Raw genomic sequence first — 11,590 nt, forward strand, 5'->3', positions numbered from 1 at the left:
GAAGCAGGGTTTTTTTTTTTTTTTTTTTTACAATTCGTCCCGACAAGCTTACTTAACCACCTGCATTATTTAACAGCCTCTTCTCAAAAGGCAGCTCCAACTCTCTGTCTCACTCTTTGTAAATTTGATGAAAAAGCATGCACGCTGAGATGCCACGGTAATGTATTGGATTGCATTTGGATGGAGAAATGGTGACATTAATGTTGCATTGTTCCTTCTTCTAGATATTCAGATAACAGCAGTGAGTGCAGTGCAGGCTGACAGAGAAGCAGGGGACTAAAAAAGCATTGGATAGGGAATAGAGCTGAGAAGAGCTTAGAGAGATGCACGTGTGTGTGTGTATGTGTCTGCGTGTCCATGTGTTCATTTTTGACATCCACGTCACATCAGACAGACACCAGCACTCCCTGGCTCCCATCCAAGGCTAGAGCCAAGAAACCAAAGTGTTTGCATCATTAGGCTCCATCAGCCTCCTCTGACAATATACTGAGTCATCTGCCACTACCCCATTCATTATAAAACAAATTTCACCATTTTATTTGACACAACACCATTAGCTCGTGTGTGTGTGTGTGTGTGTGAGCCTAAGTGTGGGAACACCTGCGATTGAACACTCTCTGTCTAATTTATGTTTTTGGTTCCACAGGATGGCCAGGATGGGTGGAGTGTGTGTGTGTGTGTGTGTGTGTGTTGGGGGGGTTGTTATATTGATGCACGGCAGCGGCTAATCCAGTCTCATAAACCAGTCTTAAGTTTAAAGGCCTGGGCCACGTCTATCGCAATCTATCCTTGTCACGCCCCAGATGCTGGAGGCCAGCTTTGACTCTCACCAAAACATTGAAATGATCCGATTTATTGGGCCTATACTGGTCTTTAATTAAGATCGGATCTAGGCAAGCATTGAGGGGACTATTCAATGGACACGATGCAGTTTAATTGCATATTTAACTCAAGGTCCGCTTTAGCATTTCCTGGAGCGTTCAACGCTTCTTGCAAACGATGGGAAGGGACTGCTCTGGACCAAAGTGGGATAGTTTAATTTTGAGGTTTGAATAGATTCAATACAAGTATGTTCATTTTCATGATCAATTACTCTGTAAGTCTTTGCGATTTCTTATTAGTGGTACATTTCGATCACATTTTCGCCAGAGCCAGTGGAACGGGCCTGAAGCACGCCCTGGGCAAGGTGGGCCCAGACCCTTTCATACCTTATCGATTTCATCAAGCGAAAATTTGGAAATAAGCAAAACGACAAATCTGTCGCTCTGCAAAAAAAAGTAGTTTTGATATCTTCATTATTGCAGATGATATTTCAGTGCTTAATGAAACGATGTGATCCACAGCAAACCGGCAGCCAGGTGATGAGCATCGATAAACTGGAGTGTAATGATACAGTACATTCAGAAAGTTTTCAGACCACTTTGCTTTATGTTAAAACCTTAAAGGAATACGCCACCGTTTGTTGAAATATGGCTTATCATGGTCTACCCTGGCTGTAGATGGGTGGGCCAACACATTTTTTGGCTCAGTGCAAATAATTAGGTTGTTTTTTTGTCTTTTGTTGGCTCACTTTTACTCACAACATGCTAACCGGCCACATAGGATCCCATTCACTACGCTAAGCTAACTAGCGGCGGCGCTGCCGGTGTTGCGTTGGCCCACCTATCTACAGCTAGGGGAGAACGTGATAAGCCCTATTTCAACAAACGGTGGCGTACCCCTTTAATGTCGTTTATTTTTTTCCTCTCATCAATCTACACTCAATACCCCAAAATGACTAAATGAAAACAGGATTTTAGAAAGCTTTGCAAATTTATTAAAAAGTACAAGCACTTTTGGTGGTGATTACAGCCTTGAGGCTTCTTGGGTGTGACATGACAACCTTTGCACACCTGGATTTGGGGATTTTCTGCCATACTTCTCTGCAGATTCTATCAAGCTCCGTCAGGTCAGACAGGGACTGTGGACAGACATTTTCGGGGCTCTCCAGAGATATATGATTGGGTTCAAATTTGGGCTCTGGTTGGGCAACTCAAGAAAGGTTACACAGTTGTCCCTAACTCCACTCCTGCAGTTTCTTGACAGTTTGCTAAGGGTCATTGTCCTGTTGGAAGGCGAACCTTAGGCCCAGTCTGAAGTCCTGGGTGCTCAGATAGCTCTATCATTTGCTCCTTTCAGTTTTCTATCAACCCTTACCTAGCCCTGCCACTAAAAAGACACCCCCCCTCCCCCGCAGCATGATGCTGCACCACCATGCTTCACGGTTGGGAGGGTGTTTCACAGGTGATTAGCAGTTCCTGGTTGCCTCCAGACATGCTGCTCAGAATTGAGGCCAAACAGTCCAGTCTTGGTTTGATCAGGCCAGAGAATTCCTTACAGTCTTATAGTCCCTTAGGTGCTTTTTTTTTTTTTTTTTTTTTTTTTTTGAAAACTCCAATCTGGCTTTAATGCATCTTTCACTAAGGAGAGGCTTCTGTCTGATCTATACCTCCACATAAATCTGTCTCTGAGCTCTGCAGGGACTTTATTTATTTTTTCCCCTCTTGGCTTGGTTTTTACTGTGATATGCATTGCCCGCTGTGAGACCTTATATATATATATATATATATATATATATAGACTAATCATGTCCAATCAGTTGAATTGACCACAGGTGGACTCCAATCAAAGTGTAGAAACGGCTCAAAGATGATCAAGAGAAATAGGAGGCACCTGTGCGCAATTTCAAGTGTCAGTGTGATATTTCAGTTTTCTCTTTTTAATAAATAATTTTAAATAAATGCTTTGGCATTATGGGGTAGTTAATGAGGGAAAGAATTAAGCATACTGCTGCAACATGACAAAATGTGAAAAAAAGGGAAGGGGTCTGAATACTTACTGAATGCACTGTATTTAGTTGAACTTTTCTTGAGTATTTCCATTTTCTACTACTTTCTACTTCTACTCCACTTCATTTCAGAGGCAAATATTGTACTTTTTACTTCACTGCATTCATTTAACAGCTAGAATTACTACCTAATTTGATTCCATACATAAAACAGTGATGACCATATTGAATACATAATGCATAACTTAAGATTAAACTGCCCAATACGATAGTTCAAATGAGCTCACCCACAACCTGTCACAAAATGATACGTGATAATATGACACAAAACTGAAGCGTCATAATATCATGACACCGACACCGAGGAGCATTCCTGCTGCATGAGAACTTTTGCTTTTGATACTTTAAGTACTTTTTGCTTATGATACTTTTGTATTCTTACTAAAGTACAATTATAAATAAAGAGTGTTACTCTTAATGGAGTATTTCTTCCACTGTGCTATTGCTATCTTCACTTATTTTTAGTAAAGGATCTGAATACTTCTTCCATCACTGCTGGTGGGTATGTTTGCTGATGAAGACCATATGATATGACCAACGGATCCAGAACAGCTAAGAAATGGACTTTGTGGTGAGATTGTGAAGAATGCACTTTGAATCATCTTTTAAGCGAACATGGACAATAAATCCTTCAAGTGATCAGAATTTCAATATTGTAAAATTGTAATATATATATTTGAACATATAGTGGGAAAACGCCATTTGCTGAAGAAGATCACATACTATGACTGAAAGCTCCGAACTACTACTGAATGAGCCATGTGGTGTGATTATTTTCTCAATCAATAATCAGTTAACATTTCAAAGAAACATCATCAAAATTGTTGTGGATTAATTATCTGCTGATCAACTGATCTATTAATTGACTCTAATCGTTTTAGCACTAGCAGCAATACTATTTTTACATGGTGTTACATTCAGCTTTTCCCATCATGACAAGACCAAATAATATTTCTCTAACTGACAGAATGTACAGCCAACACCAGGACACATAAATGGTGCATTGAAAATATTTTATTTCTTTCCTGTGTTCATACATAATTAGACATTTATATTTTCATAGAAATAGCATATATACCATGGGTTTGAACGATAGCAGAGTCATGCTAGCCCTCATGAACAGGTTTTATCCCATGAACATCAAAATGGCTCAAACACAGACGTCATGATTGTACATAAAACACTGACTCCATTATTCTGCTGTAAATCCATGCTTCTTGGTTATTTGCTTCGACATCAAGTACAAATATATGCCATAAGTAAACGGCCCTATTCTTTACTATGTGTAGGACCTTAGGGTGAGTATTCAAGGTTCTCAACAGTCAATCATCCAGTCATCTACAGTACAGGCAAACTAGGCGTTATTATGGAACCCACGCAACTTCTAGGCAAGACCCGCCCTTCAGTGGCATTCACACGCTACTATTGGCCAGGCGTCAATGCTTACGCAAGGTAACGGAACACGATTTGTTCAGGTCCTATCCCCTGACCAGTCGGCTATCCTAACCATAACTACTTGAGGTCAATGCCTGGCCCCAACCAATCGGGCTGCTTCGTAGGGTGGGACCTGCCTAGAAGTTGCGTGGGATCCTAATAACGCGCAAACTAGGGTGAATGGGATGACTTTAACCATTTTGGTAGTCTTCCGTTGGCACATGACGATTAGATAAGCAGGAATTTGGTTTAAGGCCGGGGGTTAATGAGAAACTCATGGTGTTACAGTGGGACAAATTGCACTACTAGATTATTTATTATGTTAACATTTCTTAAGTCTTATAGTTTTATAAGTACTGAGGGCCTAAAACATCCATACAAGAGAAATAATCTTGCTTTGGTGAGATTGTACTGTAAAGGCAAGCAAGCATATTTTTGAAAAAAATCCAGGGGTGTTAATTTACTAAAACGTATAAATGATGGCCTGCCAAACCTGCATGGGTACAAAGTTAAGCAATAGATAGTATTTGGCCATTATGCTACATTTTATGACTCTACTTATTGTTTCCAATTACATTTCTGTCAATATTACTTTAATATTTGCTTCAATGATGAACCCTAACGTTCAAATGTGGACTCACTTTGTTTCTAGATTTTTCCACAACTTACTAACACCTCTGTTAACATTCAAAGAAGCTTTGAAACTCCAAATTCCTTAGTGAGTGTAATTATTCTTCTCTCTCTCTGTGTGTGTCTGTCACTTCCAATTTTATTCCCTCATCTGCCCTTCTCTCTGTCTGTCTTTAGGTCTCTTTCCCAGTCTCAGGCTCCATACTCGCACATGCCTCATTGGATGTTCACCTTGAGCAGCTGTCGAGTCGCCTCCTGCAGATACAGATAGACAGAGACAGAGCTGTCTGGGCCAGGCCTGCCTTCTGCTGCCTCCCCCAATGTGTCAGTTTGGACCACAGCCAGACAGAGAATGGACTTGGTGCATGAGTGTGTGTGTGTGTGTGTGTGTGTGTGTGCTTGGATTAGACCGATACCAGAAAAATTACCACTTCAGGTTTAATAGTATTACGGTTATTAAGCACATTCGTACTTTTATCACCTACTATATCAGATTAATGTTCAATGATACCAGATAGTGTTAACCTCCATACATCCATTTTAATGCGAAATCTAGAAAAGTTCACCTTGTCCACGTGTGTGACAAGATGATCGCCAGCGTTTGATCCCTTTGATTAATCAAAAAAGAGATAACAAAGTTATTTGGATTTCCGAAGACAAGAGAGGATGCAGCTGCTAATTTCACAGAGTGTGATGTCAGTAGTGAAAAGAACAGTCCGACCTTTTGACTAATGTGCTTGTTGCCTTTCAAACTCTTGTCGGATAAGAAAATCACTTCAAAACAAAAATAAACTCTGGACATGGTTAGTCCTAGCCTGATAATCAGACAGGAATTGACATTGTTTCCCATCATTCAAATTTAAGAGAAAGGACATTTCTTAACTACTAGCAAGCTAGCTATGTAAAAAGATGACGCCCCATATTTAATTCTGCCAACCAGCTCTGATTGGTCGTCTGCTAATCCAACCAGTGGTGTGGGAATAACACCAACATTTCGAAATGTGTGCGTTGATTCAGAAGTCTGAAATCAGGCTAGCCTCGCTTAGCACAAAGACTGGAAGCAAAGGGAAATTGCTAGCCTCATTCCCATCTGACTTCATTTGGCATACACGTTCCTTAAATTTGTGGGACTGATTCTTTAAATAAGTAAGGGCTTGGGTAAACTCAATCAAACTAGTTTGAACGTGTTGTCTGATCACGTCAGTATTTAAAAATTTGTACGACATGTTGCCAGATCGCATCAGTACTCACAAGTTCCTACGACGTGTTGTCCGATCACGTCACAAACCTAAGTTTAGAGTTGTTCCGAAAAACTACACTCGAAGGCAGAGGGAGTCTCTCCTGTCCTGGAAGACATTTAAAGTGTTGCATTCAGTTATTTATATGAAAAGTGACAGAAATAGTTGTGTCAAGGTTGGAAAAACGAGAGCTAGAGAGAAAAAAAAAGTCAAACCCTGGCCCCTTTTCTCACCTCCACACAGGTGGCCAAACACAGCTGGCAATCACAGCATGACGTGGGTGTGAAGATCCTTGGCTTCCGAAAAGTGACACAAATGCACAAAAACACAGATCCCCCTAAATCTGATGCCAGAAAGGTGTGTGGGCAGAGGTTCAGGAGCTATTCTACAGAAGAGTATACTGGCCCCTACAGAAAACAGAAGCAAGCTACTTGCTGTAAATAATCAAGTTGAAGAATGGAAAGGACAGTATGGGTGAGCCTTCACTTTAATGAGGAGAGTGTTTTCACGCCAACATCTGCGCAACAACAATCTGGTCCTTGTCCTGTTCTCTTCTTCATGAAAGAAAGACACTACACACATGACAGCGAAGAGGTAACCGATTTGCTGACTGGAATCTTTCCCTGCTTTCAGCTGGTCCATCTGAGCAGACGGAGCAACAACAACCCCTCTGACTCCAGCTTCTAACAGGCTCTAACCAGCTACACTCCCCTTGAAAAAACCTTGACGTTCAAATCCCCAGTGTCTCTGTCGCACACACTTGTTCTTTAATTCTGCTGTGTTTTACGGGACAGCCATGATGCCCCACTTCTGTCATCGTTTCAAGGATCACATGCTTCAAAAACAAAACGTTTCTCTTTCTCTTTGTCTGTGTGCAGGTACCTTCTTTCTTTATGTCAGATGGTTTGTGTCTACAACCAGCTTGAGTTCATAGACCAACACTGGAGTCACTTATTCATTCTACACAGTCATTCTTTTCAATCTCTTTTCCCTCTAGATGCATTTGTTTTACACCCATTCGTATGGTTTGACAGATTGGTGTGAATTAATCTGTTCGCTTTTTTCAGAGTAACTTAACACCATGCTGTTTCTACTCTGACCAGCTGTGGTCACAAAATGTGCTATGTTGCACTTGAAACCACACCCAAAGGTGATGTCACAGTTCCCTGGAGTACACCTGTACATTACTGCAACAAGGCGAGAACTTAAATCACTGGAGGTCAGCAAAAACATTTTCAAGCGGTGTTAGGTTGCTCTATATAGAGTCTGGCTCAACGGATATACATTGCTGGGATAAAGCCCGAAATATCTCTGCTATCTATTTTGCAAGGGCACCGTTGCTGCATCCGGGCCAAATTCTTTATTTTTTTGCAGGATGGTAGGGGAAGACTCATGAATATTAATTAGGGAACTCATCCCTGAATAGCTAGTACTCGTTGCCTGCTCCGGTTGGGTTGGTTAGGTTTAGGCAAAAGGAGGGTTAAGTTTAGGCAAGAGGAGTGGGATTTGTTATGGTTAGGGTAAGAATCATAGTCTGTTAATATTAATGGACAATGCAACCGGCTTTGGCGATGTGCTGCAAATGCGGAAGTGCCTTAAAGCTGCATTCTATCTGAATTCCAGCAGGGGGCGACACGTGCGGTTGCAAAAGGAGGTTGGTTTCTGTAGAAGACTATGAGAAAGTGACCCACTTCTCACTTGATTTATGACCTCAGTAAACATTTTCATAATGAGTTTATGGTCTCAATCGCTAGATTTAAGTCTTCTGCAACACAGAATGTTATTAATTTTTTTAATCATGATTTTAAAATCGGCGATAAAGCAGGGGGTGTTTTAGGGCGTGGCTATGATGTGATTGCCAGTCAAAGTGTGTAACGTAACGTAAGAGTGTAAGGGCTCCTCAATCTCGTCCAAAATCCCGTAACGGCAAACTTAATGACTCATAGCAGATCTCCACAAACCAATGGGTGACGTCCCACATGCTCTGTCCATTAATATTATACAGTCTATGGTAAGAATGTTAGGGCGAGCCAATCAGGGGGATCCAATAATAGGGAAGTCTTCCCCTAGCACCTTATAAAAAAAAAAAATTCGCACCCAGGACGGTTGAGATTGGTTTACAAAAATAAAAAGAAGTCAGAGCGTTTTTTTTTCCCCTATCCCAGAATAGATAAGCGGTGTAGCGCTGTAGTGATAGGTCTGGCAATGACAGACTACTCTTTATTTCTTTATCTTTATATTTTATATCATGAAACGTCATTCAGAAGGTTTGATTTTTTTGTTCATTTTTAACCACTTAAAATAAAATAAAATTAAAATTGACCTTTCTTTAAGCCCCACCCCCCTTCAGCTGTCAAGCTTTCCGTTCTCATATGGCACATATACATGTTTACAATGAAAATGGAGGCCAATTACCACTTGGAATTCTTTGTAATTTTTGAAACAACGGGCCAGTTTCTAGCCAGCTAAAATGATACCTATCACTGGCAGATTCAACAGAATCAGCAGTGGCTAGCTAGCTAATTAAGCTAACGTTAGGTCCACGAGTTGATTGAAAATGCTGCCTCTGGCTTACCTTTTTAATTTTTTCCAGCTGACTCGTTCTTAAAACGTGAATATGCACATGACAACTTCATACATGGCGTTGTGCCAAAAGACTGAGGTTAAAGCTGCACGTCTCAAGCAAAAAGCCTGCAAAAAACACAACGCTCCAAACTCTTTAAATGCCAAATATTATTCTACAGCCCCATACACACCAACATGTAAAGGAATCCACACAACCACCGCTGTTCAGGGGTGGGCTGCTGAACGGTCAATTATGTGTCTTTCTTACATCTCGTAAATGTTTGTTTTTAAAAGCGCTTATAAAACTCAACTTTTAGGTATGTGCTTTTTTCCTTACCAATCTTATCCTGTCAGTTCTCTTCTTTCAATGATTCCTTCATTCTCCTCCTCCCTCTAGTCTATTTTGCCTCACTTGTTTACCAGGTAAAGTGTCCATCAAAGCCAGACTGAGACAAAAAGCTGATAAGTGAGCAGCGAAGCGAGGGATAGGCAGTGGCCCGGGCCCGAAAGGAGAGAGAGAGAAGAGCTGACGCGCAGAGGGAGACGGCGCCTAAAGGGAGTCTGAGAGTGGATATAATGAGAAACAAGCGAGAGGTAAGCTGGGGAGGGAAGAGAAATGAGGACAAGACTGGTGAAGGGGAAGGAGGGGGGGGGAGTGACATATGACAAAAAGAGCATTGTAACCGAGGGATAAAGAGTGAGGGGAAAGTCATAAATTGTAGAATGAATGTGGATGAGGGTGGCTGGAGATAGAGGAGGAAAAAAAAATGGAGCCTGATAAAGGAGGGAGAAGGTAAAAAATAGATGGCAGGGTGAAGGGTTTCGGTGTACTGGCAGAACTGAAGATTGAGATGGGGAAGTAATGGCTGTCTCTCTCAGCATAGTATTTACATACGCACGGCAGTATATAAAATCCAGCGTGTATGTGGTGCTGATTAGCAGTCATCTCAACATTTACTCGACATTTACTCATTATCTCTAATGTGGCTGCAAGTCTGCTGTGTTCAGATTTGCAGCATTTTTTCTGTCTCACTTTTTAGTGAACTCAGCAGGCGAGCATCAGTATTCAGGGGTTGGGGTCAAAAATTTTGCAATTTTATGGACAACACATCATAATTGAACAGGAAGCCCCGATGAAGATAAGGAAGCTTTATCTTTAGCTGGATAATTCTGATGAAGTCCTTCGCACCTTCACATAAAACCATGAAGTGGTGAACTAAACAAGTGGGAAGGTTATTAATATGTATGCTATGATTTCTCCTTTAAGTAATAGGATGTGCGAGTGCACTTCAAATAATATTGGATTTTCCTAATTGATTAATCTATTCATTTGTTTTTGCGTTTTAGGATTAGGCTGCCATTGTTGAATATTTTCCTTTTATGTCAACAAATCCCATGAAAAGACCAAATCCAACAATGTGTAACTCAGTCTCAATGCTTTCCAACTTCCCTAGCCTGTCTGTAGCACTCAGCCCTAAGTCCATTTTGTTCCTACTGAAGAAGTGAATCTAGTAATATAGTAATATCTAGTTTTCTAGGGTTAGGCTTATGGTTGGTCATCCAGCGGAGTTATGCTGGCGGGTAAATGGGGACCTCTGGGCCCGCCGTTCATTTGCATGCACAGCAGTACACAAAGCTGGTTACCAGCTAACACTAACGCAAGCGAGCTAGCCTTGGTTGACAAGGTGCTAACAGACGCTGAACAAGACATTTTTCGGCAACCAAAATGTTCCAATTAACTTTGATGAAGTGAAAACACAAAGAGTCAAAGTTTAAGACAGAAACATAGACACCCAAGTTCGTACAAGTTCATGGCTATTTTAATGTACACAGTGCCATGATTAGCATTGCTAAGCCTCAAGGGGTCATTTTCCCATAGACTTCTATGCAATCGGACTTCTTTTTTTGGAGCCAGTGGTTTTGCCCCCTGCTGCAAATGAGATAGAATGCAGGTTTAAAGTGCTCATATTATGCTTTTTGGCTTTTTTCCCTTTCCTTTATTGTGTTATATATCTTGTTTGTGCATGTTATAGGTTTACAAAGTGAAAAATCACAAAGGCACTTACCATCTCCAACAGAAAACACTGTTCGCAAACTACTTCAAACAGCTCTATAGACCTTTTTCACGGCAGACATGTTGACATGTCATAGTAGGAAAAGCACAGGTGTATTCAAACCCATTAATGATGGCTGCATTCCACTTGGGAGAGACTCTGGTATTGTGAATGCTGACTCACTGAAATAGCTCACTGGGACACTTGATGGAATTGAGCCATCGTTAAGGTTATCAATTTCAGCTGTGCTTTTCCTACTATGACAAGTCAACATGTCTGCTGTGAAAAAGTTCCATTGTAGTCCAGCCTTTACTTCTGTGACGAACGTGCGTCACTTTGTAACACACGTTATAATGCTTGCCTAGCTGCTAGCGTGGCACGCCCTCATACTCTGCTTCTGACTGGCTAGTAGTCCTAGGTACTGTGCATGTGCGACTCCCAACAAAGATGGACCAGAAGTGAGATGTCTCACTTTGTATCTAAAAAAGAGATCTCAACACACAGGGTGAAAAGAGGAGCTGCAGCAATGTGCACAACAAAAATATGGTGTTTTTTTTTTTTAATTAAACCATGTACACCTATTCTGATATAACCTCTAAATACAATTATGAACCTGAAAATGAGCATAATATGAGCACTTTAAGGTACTTCTGCATTGGCTTCACTTTTCAGGCTGGGAAGTTGGGAAGTTGGTTCATTGTAATGAAGGAACGTGTCACAGAGTGAAACAATGTGGTTCATTGATGTGTTTAAAATAGTGTTCAGACAACAATGGCTCTCTA

This window comes from Perca flavescens, chromosome 14, assembly GCF_004354835.1.
Source record: "Perca flavescens isolate YP-PL-M2 chromosome 14, PFLA_1.0, whole genome shotgun sequence".
In the NCBI taxonomy this organism is placed as follows: Eukaryota; Metazoa; Chordata; class Actinopteri; order Perciformes; family Percidae; genus Perca; species Perca flavescens.